At 46.7% G+C, this 24381-nt stretch overlaps 1 long non-coding RNA gene across 1 annotated transcript; it reads right to left on the minus strand.

Moving 5' to 3' along the window:
- Positions 1-767: 767 nt before the first annotated feature.
- LOC132658669 (uncharacterized) lies at positions 768-11493 on the minus strand. Its single transcript, XR_009598594.1, has 2 exons — positions 11305-11493; positions 768-3949 (listed from the first exon to the last, which is right to left on the minus strand). It is a non-coding gene; the product is annotated as an uncharacterized LOC132658669 (long non-coding RNA).
- Positions 11494-24381: the final 12888 nt, after the last annotated feature.

Genomic DNA, 24381 nt, shown 5'->3' on the forward strand with positions numbered 1-24381 from the left:
GATTCACCCCGACCTGGACCATGAGTGTCCCATGAGCTGTGGATGTGTGTGCCCTTTCAGCTGAACACATTTGCCCAAGTGTGAGAATGAGAAGAGGATGATAGAGCTGGTGATTAAAGAAGTGGGCGATGGGAGAGCCAAATCTACCACCCTCGATTGGGTTCCCAGTCTCCAGCTTAATGCATGCTCATTTTCATGCTGGGAGTGATTCTGAGTGAACATAAGGGTCCATTCAGGTGTGACCTTGAAGCACAAGCCAGCTGCCACTCAGAGATCTGACCCATGCCCGTATCCTCCTAGGCGGGGCAGTCTTGTATCCATAGGGCCCTGTGTAAGGAGGAAGACTGGGAGTGGGGCAAAGGGGAAACTTGTACTGGAGTATTTGAAGTGGTTTGGGAGGATGATAGCCCTGCCGTGGCAGAGCAACGGGCTGAGCTGAGGTCTAGCCACCCATGGAAGAGCTGCATTGTAGGGGCACTGGGAACCTCACAGCTCCTCCTCTGTCAAGAGGCATCATTTTCTCATCTGCTCAGTGGGGGTGGTATACAGTAGGTACTAGCTAAATGGGGATGGCTGCATGAAGCTGAGTGAATCCCCAGAAGGAAAGACTCGGCATGAGGGGGCTTAAGAACCCTCCACCCGCACTCAGGGCTGGCCTGGAATTGAAGAGGGGTTGAATCTCAGTCATAGAAGAGGAGGGGGTATTGGTGGGCCAGCGGTGGGATCTGGAGGCAGTAGAGGTTGGGGAAGGAGAAGTGGTGCTGAGATTAATGTGTTGAGTCAATTTATGAAAATTAAAATTCATGTTACAGAATTCACTGCTTTCAAGTTATAATCAAGTGGCACTTAGCACATTCACAACAGCGTGCAACCACCACCTTTATCTAGTTCCAGAACATTCCCATCATTCCCAAAGGAGACCCCTTACTCGTTAAGCCACCGCTCCCCAGTCTCCCCTCTGCCCAGCCCCTGGCCGCCGCCCAGTCTGTTTTCTGTCTCTTGGATTTGCCTACTCTGGTTCAGATACACGGATTCAAACAACACGTGACCTTTCATGACTGACTCCTTGCACTCAGCGTAATGTTTTCAGCGTTCATCCGTGTGGCTGCATGAGTCAGTATTCCATTCTTTTCTTATGACTGAACAACATTCTGCTGGCTGGATACACCACATCTTGTTTAGTCATCATTCAACTATTCACATTGTTGGTGGATGTTTGGGTTGTTTCCTCCATTGGACCCGTTTTGAGGCGAAAGTCACTGAAAAGCTGAGGTCCCACCATCATCACTCAAACCTTAGAGTGAGTAGCACTTCAAGCAGAGTCCCCCCATGAAGTCCTTTCCTACCCAGGCAGCTGCTATGGAGGCCACAGCAGCGTGCTGGAGTGGCTGCTGGGCAGCATGCCCTGCAGAGCAGCTGAGTTGCTTGGCCTCCATTCAGATCCCCTGACCCAGCACAGAGGGAAAGAGGATGGGAAGAGAAGGAAAGGTGGAGGAAAGCAAGCTGAGGGTGAGTTCCCACGGAGGCCACTGGAAGCTCCTGGCCCATAAGTAGAGTCCACTGTGTAGGAAGCCTAGCTGTGTCTGAGTCTCACTGGAGCCCAACTGACCACCATCAGCTGGACGGGGCTTGTCCGAGTGGGAAAACTGAGCCCCAGGGAGCGACAGTGGCTTGAACAACCTGGAGCCAAACCAGAGATCAAACCTGGATGCTCTGATTCCCAGCCTGAGCGAGCTCTGCCCTCCTGACATCAGCACGGGGCCTGGTGTGGGCTTAGAGGGGCTGCCCCATCTCTCCAGTGGGCCTGTCCCTCAACCAGAAGCAGGTAAGGGGTCTGTCTCTTTCTATCATATGTGGGGGACAGAAGAGGAAGGAGCAAGCACTGGATCTAGAGCCCTGGGCTCGAGCCACCCTCCAGCAAGCCCCTCCCACCCTCACAGCTTCCCTTCCCCACCCCCTACCCGTAAAGTGGAACCTTGAGCTCCCTGGCAGGTGGTGATGGGGTCCAGATGAGTCCATACATGGGACACCGGTAGCAGGCTATAAAGTCCTATGCCAACTCTTGGTTCACTGTGGCCCCAGCAGGCAGGATCTGGCCATCCTATCCTGGAAGAAGGGCTGTCCCAAGAGTGTGTTTATCTCATCCAGCTCTGGGCCAGTAACACACTTGATCCAACCTGGCCCCCAGCCACAGCTCCAGCCCCAAGGAAAGAACAGCACCCCATCTGTATTAATCGCCTCCCCCGACTCTGTGCCAGACTTGGGCTAAATTAAATGCGTCCCCAGCCAGCAGCGCCGTCCCCAGAAACTGAACACATCCTCCCTGGCTCCCCTTCCACCCACAGCTGTGCCCTCCCATGAGGCCAGCGGCTGGGAGCCTGACAGGCCTCCATCCGCAGCGCTGGAGCTGCCCTCTGGCCTCTGGCTGTCCCCAGCAGGACCAAGGAAGCTCCCCCACACCCCTCACCATGGCTTGGCCTAGATGGGAGGTTGGCATCAACTCCCTCCATCCTTCCTTCCTTCCTTCCACAAACATTTTGAGTGCCTTCTAAACATCCTGCTTCCTCTCCTCTAAGTACACGAAAAACCAAACACATTCCTGCCCTCGTGGAGCTTACATTCTAGTAAGGAGAGACGGAGAGAAAATCAAGTAAATCATACAAAGTGTTAGAAGGTGGACAGCACTCTTTTAGAAGACAGATAAAAGAGACCAGTGTGAGCGGTCAGGGTGCAGGTGGGTGAGCATGAAGGGCGAGTTGTCATCTGAAAGGGGAAGGTGGGCTAGGCCTCACCAAGAGGCTGACTGCCGAGGAGGCCACGGCAGTCCCCACCGGTAAGGCTGATGTTTGTAGAGCGCTGGCGGCAGATGCTCGTTTTGACCGCTTCCAGGGGTGGGGAGGGCAGAGTTGTTGACGTGGCCATTCTGTCCAGCTCGGGGCTGGCTCCTCCCGTCCCAGGCAGGGAGGGGTTCTCTTGTGGGTGGAAGTCCCAAGGGAGCGGGGCAGCTGGCCTGGCCCAGAGGGGACCTGCAGTTGGGGACGAGCCAGTGTGAAATCTCGGTCTGTGCCAAGGATGCCGGCCTGTTCAGAACAGAGGACGCCCCAGCTGACACTGAAACAGGCCTCAGCTGGGCAAACTGACCAACTAGGTGGGGACACGCGGGTGGGCACCTGGGGGCCGTGAGCCACGACACACGCGCTGCTAAGGTGTGAGCCTCCCGTCCTGGCTCCTCCTGTGCCAGCCCTGCTATCTGCACACACACACACTCATACTCACACACACACACACACACACACACACACTTTTTCTTTCTAGCACACATATGGCATATCATGCATCCATCAGCACACACAAGAATGTACCCACAACACTCACAGAACCAGCAGACTCAGAAAGATCCACCATCACAGTCATGCACAAGAATATCACAACACACATACACAAACAATGTATCACACACGCACCATTACGTCACACCTATTCACACTCACACACACCCTCAAGTGAAGACTCAACACACACACACACTACTCCACACACACATGCTACTCCACACGTACCACACATCACCAACACACATTAGATACCCAGTCACCACCACATGCATAACACACACGCCATACATACCCCACACTGTGGATAAAGTCCAGGCCTGAAAAGTCTAGACAAGCTCTCTGAAACAGTCTTTGTCACTCACGGAACTGGGACACCCATGACGTGTCCCCTGACAACCAGGGCAGGGAGGAGGGAGACCTTCAGCATTTTCTAAGTGTTGTTTCATAAAATGTCCACCAAAGAAGAGTTTTCCTTTCACCATGCAGAGGCCTCTGGGATAAGGAGAAGATCTGGCATAAATACCAGAAACTGGGCCTTACTTCTGGCCTGGCTGGCTCCGAGTTACATGTCACTGGGTACGTTTCTCTACCCCCGGAAACCTCGGTTTCTTCATCTGCAAAATGAGAATGAAAACTGTTTATTCCAAACTTCTCAGATGGAGTGAAACTGTGAGAAATTGCTTTGTAAGCTAAAGAAATACCAATACAAAATAGGACGTCAGAAATTCATGCAAATGGTCTAAGCTTTGTTGTCCGTCCCTCATCCCCACCCCTCACACTTCTTGTCAAGTCCAGGCACCCTACACTCTTCAGGGAGGCTTGAGCAGTGGCCCCGGCTGCTTCCAGGGGAAGCTTAATGGAGTGACACAGGAAGTGAGACGGTGCTGCAGGATGGGCCATCTCTAGCTTCTCAACTCAGGACCCAGCAGGAAGCGATTCTTACCAGCAACTGCCATCCCATGGGCTGTCAGGGGCTGAGAGGCCACAGCCACGAGGGGGAGAACACCCACTGGGGAGGAGACACAGGGCCGCAGTACCCTTCACCCAGCCCCCGCCTGCCCCACCCTATGCGCGGCTGACACTTTGCAGAGAGCACTAGAAGGACATTCGCGCTGGAAGAGAACTTCTCTGTGCGAGGTAACAGCTGCTTTGAGCCATCACCGCGATGGAGGTCCTCGGCAAGAAGGGAGGATCTAGGCCCGCGTGGAGTGCTATCAGAGCGTGCAGTAAGCTCTTGAAGCCCTCCTCAGAGATGGGAGCTCTGTCCTTCTCAAAATCCACAAAGGCTGTAGTAACTTGCGTGGACACAGGCCTGCAGCTGGAGCCACTTGCTGCTTTGCATCTCTCTCATGCAGCGACCCTCAGGGCAGCAGCCCTGTGTCTTCGGGGGACAGGCTCTCCGCAGCTTCTCTGCCCTCATCTTCACGGTCCAAACTGGCCCACTGATGTGTCTGCATTCCAGACAGCGGGATGCTGTGGGACAGCCTGCAGTCTTTATCACAAAAGGCGAGGCGAGGAGCCCTGACACTGCTCATTCTCCGTTGTCACCCCTTCCACGTTTTTCTTTCCTTGCCTCTAGGCTCTGTGCTGGGGTGACCTCATCCCTGCACACTGAGTCCTCCCGGCTCTTCAGCCTCTGGCTTCTGGTTGAATTAATGAGGAAGGGGAAGGGGGATTCTGGAAGGTAAGAGGAGAAGAGGGGAAGGGGATTCTGGGAGGTAAGAGGAGAGAAGGGAAAGGGGATTCTGGGAAGGGGGATTTTGGAAGGTGAGAGAAGGGGAAGGGGATTCTGGGAAGGGGATTCTGGAAGGTAAGAGGAGAGAAGGGGAAGGGGATTCTGGAAGGTAAGAGGAGAGAAGGGGAAGGAGATTCTGGGAAGGGGGATTCTGGAAGGTAAGAGGAGAGAAGGGAAAGGGGATTGTGGGAAGGGGATTCTGGCAGGTAAGAGGAGCGTGCACTGGACTGTCTCCCGTGCACCACCCTCTTCTCATCAGCGTGTCTCCACCTGCAGGTGTGACCTCCATGATCAGGGCTCCCTCGGGAGACCCCTCCTCCATGGCCTCTGCTCTCAAGGGGCCCAGAATACAATTTTCTCTCCTAACCCCTTTAGCCTGGGAGCTTCCCCTCGCTACTAGTCTCTACAAGCCTCTTGCTTCCCTGTCTGTTCCCCTAACCTGCCCACACTCTGTCAACAGTTTATTATAGCATCTTCATGGGTACCACCTGGACTGATTCTGTTTCCTGCAGAGACCTTAATGGACACAGCCCTCAAGGGAAAATGGTGTCTAAACGCCTGGCACAGATAGAATATGCTTGACTCTTGCAATCTAAGCTCTGGACCATCAGCAATGACTCTTCTCCCTCCTCTCTCCTTGCGGATTCTGCCTTCTCCTCTATTTCTTTCTAGATGTGCCCTGTGTCTCCACAGACTTAATCTGAACACATAGGTGGAATTTAGCACCTTCCCTCAAAAGAATGCAATCAAAACTTCCACCTCAGTACCTGAATGAGTTCGCTGAGAATGGAGGACGCAGGATGATTTTCTCAGCCTCCATCAAAAGCCTGGGGGTCTCAGGCTCACCTATCAATATCCCACCTCTTTCAGAAATCATACGAGCAGCCTCTTTGGAGGATGGCCAACCAATTTCTGCTTGTGCCGTTTTGGTGACAGGGAGCTCAGTGCCTCTTGAAGCAGCCCATTCTGTTTCTACATGGCTTGCTCTCAAACTAGTGAGAATCGAAGCCTGTCTCTGGCCAGTTCCTACCCACAGGACAGTCGTGACTGTTACTCAACTATGCTGACTGAAGGTGTCAGTAACTCTGTCCTCCTGAGTCTCCTTTTCCCCACACATCGTCTGTCTAACCCAGCCTCCGTGGAACTTTCAGGTGACCTCCTCTCTCCCTCCTTCCCTTCTTTCCCTGATATAAATAGTTTACAGACTATTTCCTGGGGAGATGGAGGAAGAATCACATCTCACCTCACACAGCAGAAACTTACTAACATTTCCCCATAAACATTTTGATTTTCCTTTCAAAATTCCTTTATCCTGCTGTATCTTGCTGTATCCTGCTGATACTTACCTTCCTTCCCCTCCCCTGTCCCCTTCTCCAAAGTGGTCGTGTCTGTCACCCTGGGACTCAGAATCCCTCCATAGCCTCCAGGCCCACAGCCTAGTCTGTGAGACTGTACTTTTCTCAGTCACCACCAGAGGTCTCCCTACTTGAGTTTGGTTTGCACCCATCTCAAGCCGCAGTGAAGATAGCTGTGAAAAGGAGAAGCCAAGGGCAAAGGAGAAAAGGAAAGATATACCTATTTGAATGCAGAGTTTCAAAGAATATCAAGGAGAGATAAGAAAGCCTTCCTCAGTTATCAATGCAAAGAAATAGAGGAAAACAACAGAATGGGAAAGACTAGAGAGCTTTTCAAGAAAATTAGAGAGATACCAAGGGAACATTTCATGCAAAGATGGGCACAATAAAGGACAGAAATGGTATGGACCTAACAAGGGCAGAAGATATTAAGAAGAGGTGGCAAGAATACACTGAAGAACTATACAAAAAAGATCTTCAGGACCCAGATAATAATGATAGCATGATCGCTCACCTAGAGCCAGACATCCTGTAATGCGAAGTCAGGTGGGCCTTAGGAAGCATCACTGTGAACAAAGCTAGTCGAGATGATGGAATTCCAGTTGAGCTATTTCAAATCCTAAAAGATGATGCTGTGAAAAGGGCTGCAGTCAATATGCTAACAAATTTGGAAAACTCAGCAGGGGCCACAGGACTAGAAAAGGTCAGTTTTCATTCCGATCCCTAAGAAAGGCAGTGTCAAAGAATGCTCAGACTACTGCACAATTGCACTTATCTCACACACTTGCAAAATAATGCTCAAAATTCTCCAAGCCAAGCTTCAACAGTATGTGAACCATGACCTTCCAGATGTTCAAGCTGGATTTAGAAAAGGCAGAGGAACAAGAGATCAAATTGCCAGCATCCATTGGATCATGGAAAAAGCAAGAGAGTTCCAGAAAAACATGTATTTCTGCTTTATTGACTATGCCAAAGCCTTTGACTGTGTGGATCACAATACACTGTGGAAAATTCTGAAAGAGATGGGAATACAGACCACCTAACCTGCCTCTTGAGAAACCTAGATGCAGGTCAGGAAGCAACAGTTAGAACTGGACATGGGACAACAGACTGGTTCCAAATCGGGAAAAGAGTACATCAAGGCTGTATATTGTCACCCTGCTTATTTAACTTACATGCAGAGTACATCATGAGAAATGTTGGACTGGATAAATTACAAGCTGGAATCAAGATTGCTGGGAGAAATATCAATAACCTCAGATATGCAGATGACACCACACTTATGGTAGAAAGTAAAGAGGAACTAAAGAGCCTCTTGATAAAAGTGAAAGAGGAGAGTAAAAAAGCTGGCTTAATACTCAGCATTCAGAAAACTAAGATCATGGCATCTGGTCCCATCACTTCATGGGCAAATAGATGTTGAAACAATGGAAACCGTGACAGACTTTACTTTTTTGGGCTCCAAAATCACTGCAGGTGGTGACTGCAGCCATGAAATTAAAAGAAGCTTGCTCCTTGGAAGAAAAGTTATGACCAATCTAGAGAGCATATTAAAAAACAGAGACATTTCTTTGCCAACAAAGATCCATCTAGTCAAAGCTTTGGTTTATCCAGTAGTCATGTACGGATGTGAGAGTTGGACTATAAAGAAAGCTGAGCACCAAAGAATTGATGCTTTTGAACTGTGGTGTTGGAGAAGACTCTTGAGAGTCCCTTGGACTGCAAGGAAATCCAACCAGTCCATCCTAAAGGAAATCAGTCCTGAATATTCATTGGAAAGACATGCTAAAGCTGAAGCTCCAATACTTTGGCCACCTGATGTGAAGAACTGACTCATTTGAAAAGACCCTGATGCTAGGAATGATTGAAGGTGGGAGGAGAAGGGGACGACAGATGACGAGACGGTTGGATGGCATCACCAACTCAATGGACATGAGTTTGAGTAAGCTCTAGGAGTTGGTGATGGACAGGGAGGCCTGGTGTACCACAGTCCATGGTGTCCCAAAGAGTCGGACACGACTGAGTGACTGAACGGAACGGAACGGAACAAGCAGCAGTGCTCTGTGCATTGCAGTTTTATCCATGCTGTTCCCTCTCAGAACTGTCCTTGTACCAGTGTCTATTTTTGGCCATCTGGACTAAAATATCCATCTATAGAGTTCTTAATTATCGTTTGGATATCAACTGATATGGGGTCTCTGGGAAGCATTCCTGACACCCCTCCCTTACCATTGTGGTCCTGCACAGTGAGGTAACACAGCCTCAGCATCCTCTGGACTCTAACTACAGTACTCATTACATGGTATCCTCAGTGTAATCGCTTTTCCATCCTTGAATATCTGTACAGTGGACAGTCTCAACACCAAATACAGGCCTCATGTAATATACCGAGCAACATGAAATAGGACTATCACCTCCCTTGTCCTTGGTTTTACGTCCTTGTAGCTAAAGATGGCAAAGAGGTTTTGCTTTATTTTAGTTTTGGAGCGAACCCAAATTCCTATACTTTACCCCAAGGATTCTTCCTGAATCAGATCTTCCCTAATCCTGAATTTGTGAAATTAGTTTTTTGAGTCCAAGGAGAGAATGTTAACAAGGAGAGAATTTCTCCTTGTTCATTTTGGCTTTTCATCCATCTTTACAAGATCTCTGTGGATCCTGAATGTGTACATAGCACAGATCCCCAGGTTTGGTGTCCATGAAATGTTAGTCGGTCAGTTGTGTCCGACTCTTTGTGACCCCATGGACTGTAGCCCACCAGGTTCCTCTGTCCATGAGATTTCCCAAGCAAGAATACTGGAGTGGGTTGCCACTCCCTTCCCGACCCAGGGATGGAACCCGGGTCTCCCGCACTGCTTGCAGATTCTTTACCGTCTGAGCTGCCAGAGAAGCCCCTGATGCAAACTATGGGCTTTAGTAAATCAAGCCTGTCAGTATCAGTGTCACAGCTGGTGTTCATGGAGCCCCACTGTATATTGTGACGGCTGTACCTTCCCCCATGACCCCTAGCTGCAGCCTGAGCTGTGTGTGTGTTTAGTTTCTCAGTCATGTCTGAGTCTTTGTGACCCCATGGGGTATAACCTGCCAGGGTCCCCTCTCCATAGAATTCTCTAGGCAGGAATACTGGAATGGGTTGCCATGCCTTCCTCCAGGGGATCTTCCTGACCCAGGGATCAAACCCAGGTCTCCTTCATTCCAGGCAGATTCTTTACCACCTAGCCACCAGGGAAGCCCAGCTGGAGCCTACAACCAGCGAAACACAGCAGCTTCCTCTCCTTTGAAGGCCAGCTCTGAACAGTTCTGTTAGCTGTCGTTATTCTCAAAGTCAACCAAATTCTAAGATACTCTCCCATAACCTTGGACACAGAGTAGGTGCTCAAGAAATGTTAGTTCCCTTTTACCCCATATGATGATCTCAATACCTTCTTGTTACACATTAATTCAATGAAGAAATTATGGCCGACAAGATACAAAGATTTTAAAAGTATATTGATTTCATCAAAAGGAAAACATTAAAAAAGACATGCTTTCTTCCCAGAAGGAGCTTAAATTAAGATATCAACAAATAAGTAATCAATGATAAGATGCTGTAAAGTGTTACATAGTCCCTCCTTCCAAATTTTTGAAAATTCTTTATGTAGTTAGTTTCCTGTGATATTTTAGAAAGTAGTGGTATCTGAGTCCTCCTGGGGATAACCATAAACAGAACAAGCATTTGTACCAAAGTAACCAGCAATAACAAATCAGGAGACATGGATTCTATCCCTGAATCAGGAAGATACTCTGGAGAAGTAAATGGCAACCCACTCCAGTATTCATGCCTGGGAAATCGCACAGACAGAGAAGCGTGGCAGGCTGCGGTCCCGGGGGCTGCAAAGCGTCAGACATGGGTGAGTGATGAAGCACAGCAACACAACTGCTGCTGCTGCTAAGTCGCAACCACCCTACAGTGAAACCCACCAGGTGACAGGCGCTGCTCATGCACAAAGGCCCGCCAATGGATGTCTGCTGCTGCTAAGTTGCAACTACCCTACAGTGAAACCCACCAGGTGACAGGCGCTACTCATGCACAAAAGGCCCGCCAGTAGATCCCTAGTATCTCATTAAAGTATTTCCAGAAATCATCACAGAGTTTTTACGTAAAAGATGGAGGCCAAACAAAAACAAGACACCTACAAAACAACTTAGAAAACACAAAAACCATTCAGGTAGAAGAAAACTAAAACTATGCCAGTTACATACTCAGAAACAAGAGCAGGTAGTTAAAACACACAAAAAAGGAACGGTCACAGGACAAAAATATCCCATGAATTTTATTTAAGAAAAACCAGAGATGATGATTCCATAGAAAAGAATATAAAAGGAATTCTACAAAACCTAGTATGAGAAGAAAAAGAAATAGAAAATGGGAGGAAAAAAAAAAAGGTGAGAAAATTAGAAAATTTACTCAGAGAGGCAGCGTTTGATAAGTAGAACTTCCAGAAAGAAATAAGGGAAAACAGATTAGGGAAAGATATTTTAGGTAAATTAAAAAAAAAAAAAAAACTTTCCGGAATAGACAGGTATGAGTTTTCAGATTGAAAGGACACCCAAAGCACCCTGTGAAATGAATGAATTCATACATTCACCACCAGGATATTACAGAACCCCAGGAATTAAAAGCAAGTTCCAAGAAAAAAATTTGAATAAAAAATACAAAAATATCAAGACTTAGACATTAGACTTCTTAATAAAATCATACCCCCATTGGCAAAGCAGGTATGCCTTCAAAACTCATAGCAGAAATGTTTTCCAACATGGAACTAGATATCAAGACAAAATATCACTCACGTTTGTAGGTAGAGATATTTACACACATGCAAGATTTCCAAAAACTTACCTTCTGAGAATTATTTCTCAGGAAACTAGGAGAGGATGTACTGAAAAAAAAATAAGAGAGTAAATCAGAAAGGGCGAAGATGATAAGGGATCCAGGAAAACAGAAGAAAATGGCAACGAGAATGCCCAGGATGACTGTTCAAATAAAAAAAAATTCAGTCTAGCAACCGTGCAGCGATCCTGCAGAACTAACACAGGAGAGGGCAGGCCAGAGAGCTCCAGGCCCGGAAAAAGATCTCCAAGGCCCTGCTATTTACAGAATACTTCACATGTGATGTAAGAGTTGGGAATGAAACATTCTGAGTGCATAAACATATGGTAAATTCCTGAAGAAAAAATTATTTACTCCAAGAAAATTTCTAAATGCACAAATTAGGAAAAGTAATTATGGTATACCTCAAGATGACTAACAATTACAGAGTCACCTTTGGATGGAAATTGAAATTACATCATCTCACCCCACAAAATTAGCAAAACTTAAAAAAATCTGACAATATCAAGTGCTTGCAGTGAATTTGGTGTAACAGGAATACCCTCCCTCCTATACACACACACACACACACACACACACACACACACATGAACACGTGCACTTTTAACATGAGTTTTGACTGGTGGACCCTCTTGGGATAATAAATAGTAATTATCTATAAAGTTGAAAATGCACGTGGTCTGCCACCCAACAATTCCACTCCCTGATTATATACTTGACAGAAATGTATGCGTACGAATGTCCAAGGCAGCAAAAAACTGGAAACAATGGGAAATAATTCAAATGTCCATATGCTGTAGAATATGTAAATAAATGGCAATATTTTCATATAATAGGATACTTCAAAGACAATGATATGGCTCCTATTTCTTAAAGGAGTCTACACAGGTGTTTGTTTCATTCTTCCTTGAAGAAATCTTTTCAATTCCTCTGTCCCTGCCCCTGATCAGACGTCAGAGGTGAGACACCTGGAGATCTAGAGTTTAACTGGCTTCACAAACAAGGGGACAAGAAGAGGACACGTGTCAGGCGTTCCATGGGTGTCTTCTGAAACCCAGGATGCCCTCCTTTCCTTCTCAGTACCCACCTGTAACAGCCTCTTTAGTCTTTTAAGGCCGTCCTTCCAAATTCTTTGTTCATCCACCTCATAAGAAAACTGAAGTTGAGAGCAGCTGAAGCGTGTGCTTGGGGAACAGCCATTGAGAAGCAGCCCTGGCTCCCTGGAGCCCGTGCCCTCTTTACGGCAGTCTCTCCAGTCATGTCTGACTCTTTGTGACTCTGTAGACTGTAATTTGCCAGGTCCTCTGTTCATGGAATTTTCCAAGCAAGAATACTGGAGTGGGTTGCCATTTCCTTCTCCAGGGGATCTTCCCGACCCAGGGATCAGAGCCAGGTCTCCTGGAAGTCTCCTGCATTGACAGGAGGATTCTTTACCACTGCGCCACCTGGAAAGCCGCCTGTAAACAGTAGGTGCTCAGTAAATGCCACTTCCTCTCTCCGATCCTTGGTAAGTCACTTCAGTCGTGTCCGACTCTGTGCGACCCCATAGACGGCAGCCCACCAGGCTCCCCCGTCCCTGGGATTCTCCAGGCAAGAACACTGGAGTGGGTTGCCATTGCCTTCTCCAGTGCGTAAGAGTGAAAAGTGAAAGTGAAGTCGCTCAGTCGTGCCCGACTCTTTGCGACCCCCTGGACTGCAGCTCGCCAGGCTTCCCTGTCCTTCACCATCTCCCCGCGTCTGCTCAAACTCAGGTCCATTGAGTCAGCGATGCCATCCAAGCATCTTGCCCTCTAGCTCCAGCACTATCAGTTCAGTTCAGTCGCTCAGTCGTGTCCGACTCTTTGCGACCCCATGAATCACAGCACGCCAGGCCTCCCTGTCCATCACCAACTCCAAAACTGTGAATATTTTGATGCTGCTATACAAAAGGTGACCAGCAGATGGCAGAATTGAGCTTTCCCGGCTCCTAACGTCCCTATCGCAAGGATAAGGGGAGAAAAGTCGGTTGTCCTTTTGCAATCTCCAAACTCCCGAATGCCTCCGAAATGTCCATTGCTCCCATTTGAAGCACCGTCCTCCTACTCCTTTGGTGAAAAGATGTAGTGAGCATCTGCAGAAGCTGCAGTTTGGGACACGCTGGTGGAAGAGCGCAGGGAAATGCAACAAGGACTTTAATCCTTTTACTCTGCGTGTGCTCAGTCGTGCCCAACTCTTCGCGACCGGATGGGCGGCAGCCCGCCAGGCTCCCCCTGTCCATGGGATTTTCCAGGCAAGGATACTGGAGTGCGTTGCCATTTCCTTCTCCAGGGTATCTTCCCGACTCGGGGGTCGGAACCCTCGTTGGAGGCTTAAAATGCTGGTGTAAAAAAACAGTCGCAGGGAAAGCGGCTGACTTAAGGTTCCAGTTTTCGCTTGGGGAAACCGAGGCTCAGAGAGCCAAGGTGATGTGCTCCGGAACACACAGCCAGGTCAGATTTTCTGGCTTCTAATTCAGGGCACCAGGTTAGTTTCTCAAAGGCAAAATCTACTCTGAAGGCACTTTCAGTTCACATACACAGACAGGAAATCTACAAGTTAAAAAATAATTCAGAATGCCCCACCTCTCCGCAAAAGTTCAATGCTTTGTGGAGGCTTTCCTGTAGTTGCCCTGGAACCATAGAGGAGCCTGCATTTGGATAACTTCCCCTCCAAGTGCTCTTCACCTGAGGTCTGTGAACACCCTAGGAGTAGTATCCCCTCCCAACCCCAACAAGCAAAGGAAAGTATATATATACGAGCACATGCTTGAGCATATGGATCCACACTAATTATGCTCCCAGCTTTCTTCAAATGCCCCAAGGTGTCTGTGCTGTGTATTATTCCTCAACTCCAAGTTCACTCACCAATACCTACTCTGTGATAATGGGCAGAATTCCCACAGGCGACTCTCCTCTACAGTGAGCATGATGTTGTAATGTAAGCGTTCTTAAGAGAGGGTGCCGAGAGAACAACGCAGGAGGAAGGGGCAGTTCTTGCTGGTTTGGGCAGGCGTAGGACACCCTGTGGTGCTCTGCCCCAGCCACGTGCCCAGAAGGGCCTCCAGTGACCTTTGCAGTCCTGCCTGGCCTAGTGATCACTTTCCCATGACCCTCCCAACACAGACACTGTACGTTCTGTGCCACCTACCTACACCGCCACTCAACTCCCTCCACCTGCCCACATACCCACCTACCAGGTAATTGCTTCCTGCTTGTCCAGCAGATGCCAACTAGCTTTGGCCCAGGCACCAGCTAATCTCTCTGCCTCCAGTGGGGCCATGACACCTCCTCCAACAAGGTTTGATCCCCAGCCTGGGGAAGGGACCTCCTTCATGGGTCCTCTTTCTCAGCTGAAGGAAGAGTAGCCCTATAGGGGTCCACTTACGTTTTAAGCAATGCAGGAGACCTGGGTTCGATCCCTGGATCAGGAAGATCCCCTGGAGAAGGAAATGGCAACCCTCTCCATTACTCTTGCCTGGAAAATCCCATGGACAGAGAAGCCTGGTAGACTACAGTCCATGGGATTGCAAGAGTTGGACACGACTGAGCAACTTCACTTTCACTTTACATTTTATCTATATATGATGTATGTGCTCAGTATTGTCTCTTTGTGACCCATGGATTGTAGCCCACTAGGCTCCTCTGTCCATGGGATTTTCCAGCAAGAATACTGGAGTGGGCTGCCATTTCCTCCTCCAGGAGATCTTCCCGACCCAGGGATTGAACCCTGCATTGGCAGATGGATTCTTTACCCCTAGCACCAGTGAGAAGCCTTTACATCCTATAGTTACTCTTTTATCATAGTGTATGTAATACTCCTTATATCAAACTTCCATTTCTTAAACCCTACGTGGTTTCTGCCTCCTGATTGGACCCAGACTGATACTTGTGTACTTGTGGCCCTTAAAATATTAAGATCCATCTGACCTAGTCCCAGATATAACAAAAATATAAAACTCACAGCTCCCTGCTCAGCACACAGAGAATAATGTGTTACCGTATGTTGGGGATGGAAATCAGTTTCCCTGTTGCCACAGAGGGTTGGCAGCTCTGGACAATCTCCCTTAAGTGGTCTCTCTGGCCTGCTTAGCTTAGCTGCATGCTCTCTGGTGGAGCAGTAAAATAACAAGCAATTAAGAGCATCATTTACAGAGCACACACTTCAAATGGCATGCAAGGGTTTATGTGTACTAGCAGCAGCAGCAGCAGCAGCAGCTCCATTGGACAGATAAAAAAAAAAAAAAGCAAAGATCTAAAGAAGTTGGAAACTTGCCCAAAGTTTCACAGTTGGCCCAAGGAGTGCTAGAATTTGAACCCCCAGTATATCCAATTCCAAAGCCCCAAACTCTTAGCGACCATGATGTATTTCTGCATAGCAACTGTCTACTGCAATGTTGAGCTCTGGGCGAGAGGATTCACAGTGGTTATATAATGTATTTCCTGTAGTAACTGTGTTTGGTAAGCAGTTCTATACATTTAGAGATGAAGAGCTTCTTATCCAAGGTCACTGAGCTAGTGAGTGTGGAGGTAGGGTTTGATGTTAGCTCTCTGACTCCAGAGCCTTTTTTTTTTTGTTGTTTTTGTTTTTGTTTTTTTCATAATGTTGGAATTAGTAAGGACTGTCTTTATTAAACAAACAAGAGCACAGGTATAAAGAAAATGGTTAAAAGACTTGATTACACACATAGGCTGAATTTCATACCCATATATATAAGTTGTTGTTCAGCAGCTAAAGTGTGTCCGACTGTCACCCCACGGCTGCAGTATGCCGGGGTCCTCTGTCCTCCAGGATCTCCTGGAGTTTGCTCAAATTCATGTCCATTGAGTCAGTGATGTCATCCAACCATCTCATCCTCTGCCACCCCCACAGAAGACTGTATCCTAAACAGATAACATAATAATAATCTCTAATGGCAAAAGATAGTAAAAATTAAATTTAAAAACCAACAATGGCTTGGAAAAAAATATTTTAAATACGTGCAGTGTGAAATTCAGAGCCCACATTTTTAACTTCTACAGTGTACTATTTCCCAGCTCATGTACTAGACGTGAACTTGGGGTAAGAATGCACCTTGACCCGGGGACCACAACGGCTGAAACAAACAGAAAGCACACGGTGCTTGACTTCATATTCAGTGCCCATCGGTTTCCAATCATGTCCTGTGCGTCACAGGATAGAAACCTGATGAGGGAGAAGGATATAGGACCAGCTAAGTCTTTCTCCCCTGCCATTGCCCTACCATACCTGACCCTAAACCTCGCTCTGAGGAAGAGGGATGATCTGAAGTCACCTCTATAGGTGGTTTGGAGGAACCTATTTTTGTCTCCAACTCTCCTCCAGGGGATTCTTGGACACTTAAACATGGCAGGAACGGTCCCCTAGAGCATCTTGCCAGTCCTGTATGCTCTGATTCCATGCTCATCAGTGGTGTCCACCTGAGTGATGAGTCTCTTTTGTATGATCTCATAGTTATTCACTGGGCTTCCCAGGGGGTGCTAGTGGTAAAGAACCCGCCTGCTAATGCAGGAGATGTAAGAGAACTGGGTTCAATCCCTGGGTTGGGAAGATCCCCTGGGGGAGGGCGTGACAACCTGCTCCAGGATTCTTGCCTGGAGAATCCCACGGACAGAGGAGCCTGGCGGGCTATGGTCCATAGTGTCATAAAGAGTTGGACACAACTGAAGCGACTTAGCACACATGTACACATGGTTGTTCACTAATTTAGTGACCTAGCAGCTGATAGAGGGAAAGATGACACATCATGAGATTCAGAGTATTTGCAGGTTGCTAAGAAAAAGTGACTATTCCAGATAGTAAGACCAAAGAGCAGATTCACTTCTATGAGAGGTCCACATGGCATGGCCACTGTGAATGATTACACTAAGCGATGCCCTCAACAACATTGCAACAACAGATAGGGGATCGATGTTCAAAACCGTATTATGTATAATGTTTCTGAGTGTAGGTCAAAGGCCTCCAGCCAAAGCAGAAAGCATGGAAGGACTTCTCCAAGAAGCCATGAGTTCTAGTCAAAGACCAGAACTCTACTGCTGTGGCTGAATCGGTGATATGTTTAAGAACACATATCTAGAGATTGAACAGAATACATACTTTATAGGCACTTGTCCATAAACAGCATTTCACCTAGCCAAGCTTTTGAAAAGTCCTTTGTGGCTGCAGGTTTTAGATTCTACTTGGAATGGTGATGCTTTCCATTGCCAGTTAAGAAATGAGCCGCTTGCTTTAATAATAAACTGGGCTGGGACTTTGAGTCAGTCCTCTTATGAAAACTCAGGCGCCGACAAGTACATGTTCCTAAAAGAAGGCCAACCCACATCCCCTCCAAAGTGCGTCAAGGGAGTCCTTGCCGGCAGAGCCAAGATTTGCTTTGGGAGGAATTTTGAGAGTTCTCTAGCCATGCAACAAGTAATGGAGGTAATTGAAGTCCCACAATCCAACATCCTAAAGTGAGACCGCAATAAAAATTAGCTTGGAAAAATGGTAAAGTGGGTTGCTAACCATCTACTCTGTTTGGCAACATATGCAAAAATCTGCAGCACATTTCATTTTGAGCAACAGATCCTGCTAGTTAAAGTAACTAAATAAACCTACTATTTATAATTATTTTCCATCAGTTCAGTTCAGTTCAGTCGCTCAGTTGTGTCCGACTCTTTGCGACCCCATGAATCGCAGCACGCCAGGCCTCCCTGTCCATCACCAACTCCGGGAGTTCACTAAGACTCACGTCCATCGAGTCAGTGATGCCATCCAGCCATCTCATCCTGGGTCGTCCCCTTCTCCTCCTGCCCCCAATCCCTCCCAGCATCAGAGTCTTTTCCAATGAGTCAACTCTTCTCATGAGATGGCCAGAGTACTTTCAGCTTTAGCATCATTCCTTCCAAAGAAATCCCAGGACTGATCTCCTTCAGAATGGACTGGCTGGATCTCCTTGCAGTCCAAGGGACTCTCAGGAGTCTTCTCCAACACCACAGTTCAAAAGCATCAATTCTTTGGCACTCAGCCTTCTTCACAGTCCAACTTTCACATCCATAAATGACCACAGGAAAAACCATAGCCTTGACTAGATGGACCTTAGTCGGCAAAGTAATGTCTCTGCTTTTGAATATGCTATCTAGGTTGGTCATAACTTTTCTTCCAAGGAGTAAGCGTCTTTTAATTTCATGGCTGCAATCACCATCTGCAGTGATTTTGGAGCCCAAGAAAATAAAGTCTGACAGTGTTTCCACTGTTTCCCCATCTATTTCCCATGAAGTGATGGGACCGGATGCCATGATCTTCGTTTTCTGAATGTTGAGTTTTAGGTCAACTTTGTCACTCTCCACTTTCACTTTCATCAAGAGGCTTTTAGTTCCTCTTTACTTTCTGCCATAAGGGTGGTGTCATCTGCATATCTGAGATTATTTTCCATAAATTTCCCTAAAGTTAGAGGCTATCTATTAATATGATAATTATTATTTCAGATCCAGAAGTGGTAGCCCTTGTTTCCAGAGATAATTAGATAGTATCAATTGTCTATTAAGACCATTCCTGGTCCATGACATGAAAATCAGGTATTTTACATCCCAGAGACTGCTTGGCTTTCTGTTTTCCAGAGCAGGGCAGGATGGCATGGAAAGACCACATTTAACTGCCTGCCTGACACAGACACTGACCCTGCAGAACTGACACTGGCTGGTGGGCTGCAACTGAGTCCAGCAGGAAGCAAACATCCCAAAGTGGTTTCAGTTGATTAAAGACCGAGTTAAGTATGATCTAGTCAATTTACTAGACTATTTACTGCCCAATCATAGTTGCTGAATAAAGCTAATTGTGATTGTGTGCCCAGTCGCTAAGTTGTGTCCATCTCTTTCCGACCCCATGGACTGTAGGCCACCAGGCTCCTCTTTTCATGGGATTTTCCAGGCAAGAACACTGGAGTGGGTTTCCATTCCCTTATCCAAGGGATCTGCTGGATCCAGGGACCAAATCTGCCTCTCCTGCATTGGCAGGCGGATTCTTTACCACTGAGACACCTGGGAAGCGCTAAAGCTACTTAGATCTTTAAAAGAAGAAAAAGAAGAAGAAGATCAAGCCAATAATAAAAGAAGCCAGGACACATTTTTAGTTGACTGGGCTGGAAATTACAAATAATGTAGACCATATTTTTCGCTACATATGGTGTCAGAGGCTGGGAAAGGATCAGCAAAAGTCATAAACCATTTAATCCAATTTTTGGCAGACTTTGCCTCAAGACCCTATAAATTATAGCAGATGACTATGCACGGCTTGCAAGCTGTGCATGGAGAAAGTCAGGCTTGCAAATGATTAAACCAAAGCCAAACTGATAGATGTTGCTCATACTTGTTGGAGCAACTCACCCTAGTTTGCCAGAGACTTTTCAAGTCTGACTCCGAATGTCCAGTGTCCTGAAAAACCCTCAGTCCCTGGCAAACCAGGATGGTGGGTCACCCTATCTGGAGGCCTTCCTCACAAGCTGGTGATCCTAGCCTGGACATCTACATTTGGGGACGAAGCACTAAACAGTGCCTGAATCTCTGTCTGGGAGTGGGCTTTGTCAACTGATGGAGTTCGCCACAAGGTGTTTGACCATCCATCAGTGCTGGCACTGAGGAAAACAGTAAACACCAGTCACTGAAGGATGTTTGTCTGAGATGCTCATTTTCTGCACAAATGAATCCTCCAGTTCCCTGCTTGTGGATGGTAAATCAGATTGCTGACTTCCCAGGGTCTGAGGTCCCATTATTCCACATGCAAAGTTTTGTTTATTCCTTGCTTAGCCCAGGATCTTAACCTGCTTCTTTCAAATTCATTGCTTTACATTTCTCCAAAGAAGACATACAGATGCCTAACAAACACATGAAAAGATGCTCAACAGCACTCATTATCAGAGAAATGCAAATCAAAACCACAATGAAGTACCATCTCCGCTGGTCAGAATGGCTGCTATCAAAGTCTACAAACAATAAATGCTGGAGAGGGTGAGGAGAAAAAGGAACCCTCTTACACTGTTGGAGGGAATGCAAACTAGTACAGCCCCTATGGAGAACAGTCTGGAGATTCCTTAAAAAACTGGAAATAGGACTGCCTTATGACCCAGCAATCTCACTGCTGGGCATACACACCGAGGAAACCAGAATTGAAAGAGACACGTGTACCCCAATGTTCATCACAGCACTGTTTACAATAGCCAGGACATGGAAGCACCCTAGATGTCCATCAGCAGACAAATGGATAAGAAAGCAGTGGTACATATACACAATGGAGTATTACTCAGCCATTAAAAAGAATACATTTGAATCAGTTCTGATGAGGTGGATGAAACTGGAGCCTATTATACAAAGTGAAGTAAGCCAGAAAGAAAAACACCAATACAGTATACTAAGGCATATATATGGAATTTAAAAAGATGGTAACGATAACCCTGTATGCGAGACAGCAAAAGAGACACAGATGTATAGAACAGTCTTTGGACTCTGTGGGAGAAGGCGAGGGTGAGATGATTTGAGAAAATAGCATTGAAACATGTATATTATCATATGTGAAAAGAATCACCAGTCCAGATTCAATGCATGAGACAGGGTGCTCAGAGCTGGTGCACTGGAAGGACCCTGAGGGATGGGATGGAGAGGGAGGTGGGAGGGAGGTTCAGGATGGGAAACATCCATGGCTGATTCATGTGAATATATGGCAAAAACCACCACAATATTGTAAAGTAATTAGCCTCCAACTAAAAAACAAAAACAAACTCATTGCCTTACATGTACCATTCTGCAGTCCCCATAGTTCAACATATGTGACAGATCAGTCTCTGTTTTCCCGTATCTCCCTGAAGGAAACAGAGAAAGTGACCTAGGGTTTCCACCCATGCCTTGCAGCCCTGTGCGGAGTCTTACATGTACCTTACATCTTCAAGGGCTGAGTCTTTCTGAGACTCTGGGGGTGGGGTGGAGAGAAACAACCAGCTTCTCCTGGTTTTCTCCCCCTGGGGGCAATTGACATTTCGAGAGAGATTACAGAGTGGACAGAAGCCGCTGCAAAGTGAGAGGCAGAGCCTGCCGTCTGAACTGTTTGTTCCTACAATAGCTCGCTTACTTCTGCAAATCCTACAGGAACAGATAACTAAGTAAAACGCTACGAAGTAAAAACCTGTGAAGCCTCTCTCATGAGGAATCCACGGAAACCAGGGGCTTGCAACTTCATGGTGGTGATTCTGGCAGAGGGAAAGCAAATAGCTACCAGAGCTCTAGGCTGGATGCCTTGACAGAAGGTAGCATCTCACTGGAGATATAGAACCCAGAGGGAAAGCAGGTTGAGAGGGAAAGATGGTTAGTTCATTTTTTGACATTATAAGTGTGAGTTTTTGGAGGAATATTTTGGTAAAGTTATACAGCAGTTATTGATTCATACATTCGTAATTCACTAGTATCACTGTGAATCACCCCCCTATTTAAATGAAAAAATTCAAACAACCCAAAGGAAGGTAGAAAAAGAAAAAAAGAAACAAAGAAAAAGTATATACCATGTGATATTCAACATATCATATGCCACCTGTATGGCTTAATGCCTCTTTTTTTTTTTGAATGCCTCTTTTGTTGCTGGATCCAGGGGAAGGTCAAGGGTGGGGTACTGTAAGGCCTCAGGCAACAACTATTTTACTGATCAGGATGGAAATTTTTCAATTTGTCATATCAGTCCTGAGGGCATACACACACACACACACAAATATAACAACATAAAAGGGGTGGATATAAATCGCAATATTTCTGTAGTCATTATCCATACAAGCTGGTTAAACTCACCAATTAAAAGCACATACTCAGATCTATTTCTTAAATCTTGTAAAAAATAATTGTATGGCATTTCCAAGAGAAAACAACAACAAAAGATTCTAAAAATAAATAACTCTAACATTCAACTCTAGAAACCAGATAAAGAACACTAGAGCAAGCACAAAGAAAGTAGAAGAACAAAAGTACAAAGATAAAAGCGGAAATAAAAGGAATAGATCCTTAAAAAAAAAAGGAGGATTAACATGATTTTAAAAATTAGGACATTCCCTAATTGGTAAAGAATCCACCTGCAGTGCGGCAGACCTGGGTTCGATCCCTGGGTTGGGAAGATTCCCTGGAGAAAGGAAAGGCTACTCACTCCAGTATTCTGGCCTGGAGAATTCCATGGACTGTATAATCCATGGGGTTGCAGAGTCTGGCACCTACTAAGTGACTTTCATTTTCACTTTGCAAAGTCTGGCAAGACTGATAGCAGACTTTCTGGACCCCAGCCTCTCACCTGCCTCTCATTTACCCCGGGGTCCTTTTTGCAAGTCTCTCTTGTGTGGGGGTATTTACAACTTAATATTTTTTTCTCATTAAAGAAGAACTGTATTTAGAGTAATGGGATTTTCTTTTGTGCCTCTTCCTGAGGCACTTAGTACTGGGCTGGTCATGTTGGCTGGGTCACCTTGGCTGTATTCAACCATAGTCAGTTGAGTGAATCAATGTAAAAAAGATTTAACAGGGTACTACTCAGAGGTCTACAGCACCTCACATTTTTACAAGGCACTTACTTTCCCTTGCTTCATTTAATGTTTGCCTCAGCCCTGAGCAACAATGAAGTAGAGGTTAGTTTACAGACTTTTATAGATTAATCTGAAATTTTTACAGGTGAGAAAACCAATGAGTGGAGAACGCATCCCTTCCAAGCGTCAGAATGGGAACTAGAACCCAGGTATTTGAACACCAAAGCTAGTCTTTTTCTCCACATGGTGATCCTATCAAGTCACAAAACCCAGCGGTAACTATTCTGGCTTCAAGGGGCTCAGTTCTAAGGCAGAAAAGTTTGTGCTACACAAAGAAAGAATTCCAGGGTAAAGGACTTACTTATCTATCAACGTCGTATTTAAAAGCATTCGCTCAGTCAGGAGAAAAATGAGTCAATCAAAAAAAACTCGCTTTTGCAACTACCTAGGAACTGGGACGCACAGAGTCGGATATGACTGAAGCGACTTAGCAGCAGCAGCAGCAGGAGCTGGGAACACCGCGGGGCGGGGGTGCCGGGTGTTCAGGCTTTTGGGCTGGGTGGGTGCCACGAATTTACCAGACAAAACCCCCAGCCCAGAGAGAGAGCCATAGAACAGATAAGCCCTCCCCGCCCCGGCCCCCGGAAAGCTGCGGGTTCAGCTGGGCGCTTCAAGCGGGCGCTCGCACTAACAACGCCGCAGGCGCCCCCATCAGAGTAATAACAGCCCTGCCGGAGTTGCCTAGTGCCTCTGACCCTTCCTGCTCTTTTCTGCTCCGGGGCGTGTTTCCTTCGAGCCGCTCGCGAGCCATTGGCCTGCATTTCACCCTCACCCGCCCAACCATCTCCAAAAAATGCAGTACGGTCCCAAAAAAGAGCCGCGCCTTGGAGCAAGTGGGGGTGTTGGAGAGGCTGCGGAAGATGACTGGATACCCAGGGTTCTTAGCGGGGCTCCTGCGGCCAAGCCTGCACCAGGGACCCTGAGCGCAGCACACGGACCTGGCATCCTCCTCGGCCTGTCCAGCTCCTTCGCTATTAAAATGCAAATCGAACCAGCAGCTTTGTTTTTAACGGCCCTAAATGGGCAACAATCTAAAAGTCCTTTGTAAGGAGCTAAGTAACAAAGAATGATGACGCGCCAAACCGCTTCTATTGTGCAGTGGTTGGGAAGAACCAAGTTGATCCCGGTACACTTGCTAGCTAAGACCCTCCAATATATAGTGACTAAGACCCTCCAATATATAGTGACTAAAAAGCCACGTTGCAGAAAAACACAGCAGCACAGGTTTGTAAACAGTACCTCTACCAGCTGCACGAAAGATACGCCTAAAAGTGGGCTGAGAGAATGAAGGGTGAATTTGTTTTTTAAAACTATATTATGGATGCTTAGTTGCTTCAGTCCTGTCCGACTCTTAGCGACCCTCGGGTCTGTACCCCGCCAGGCTCCTCTGTCCAAGAGATTTCCCAGGCAAGAATACTGGAGTGGGTTGCCATTTGAATACTATTTAATATATATTATATTTTTAAATA

The sequence above is a fragment of the Ovis aries genome, chromosome 25 (genome assembly GCF_016772045.2).
Source record: "Ovis aries strain OAR_USU_Benz2616 breed Rambouillet chromosome 25, ARS-UI_Ramb_v3.0, whole genome shotgun sequence".
NCBI classification, from domain to species: domain Eukaryota; kingdom Metazoa; phylum Chordata; class Mammalia; order Artiodactyla; family Bovidae; genus Ovis; species Ovis aries.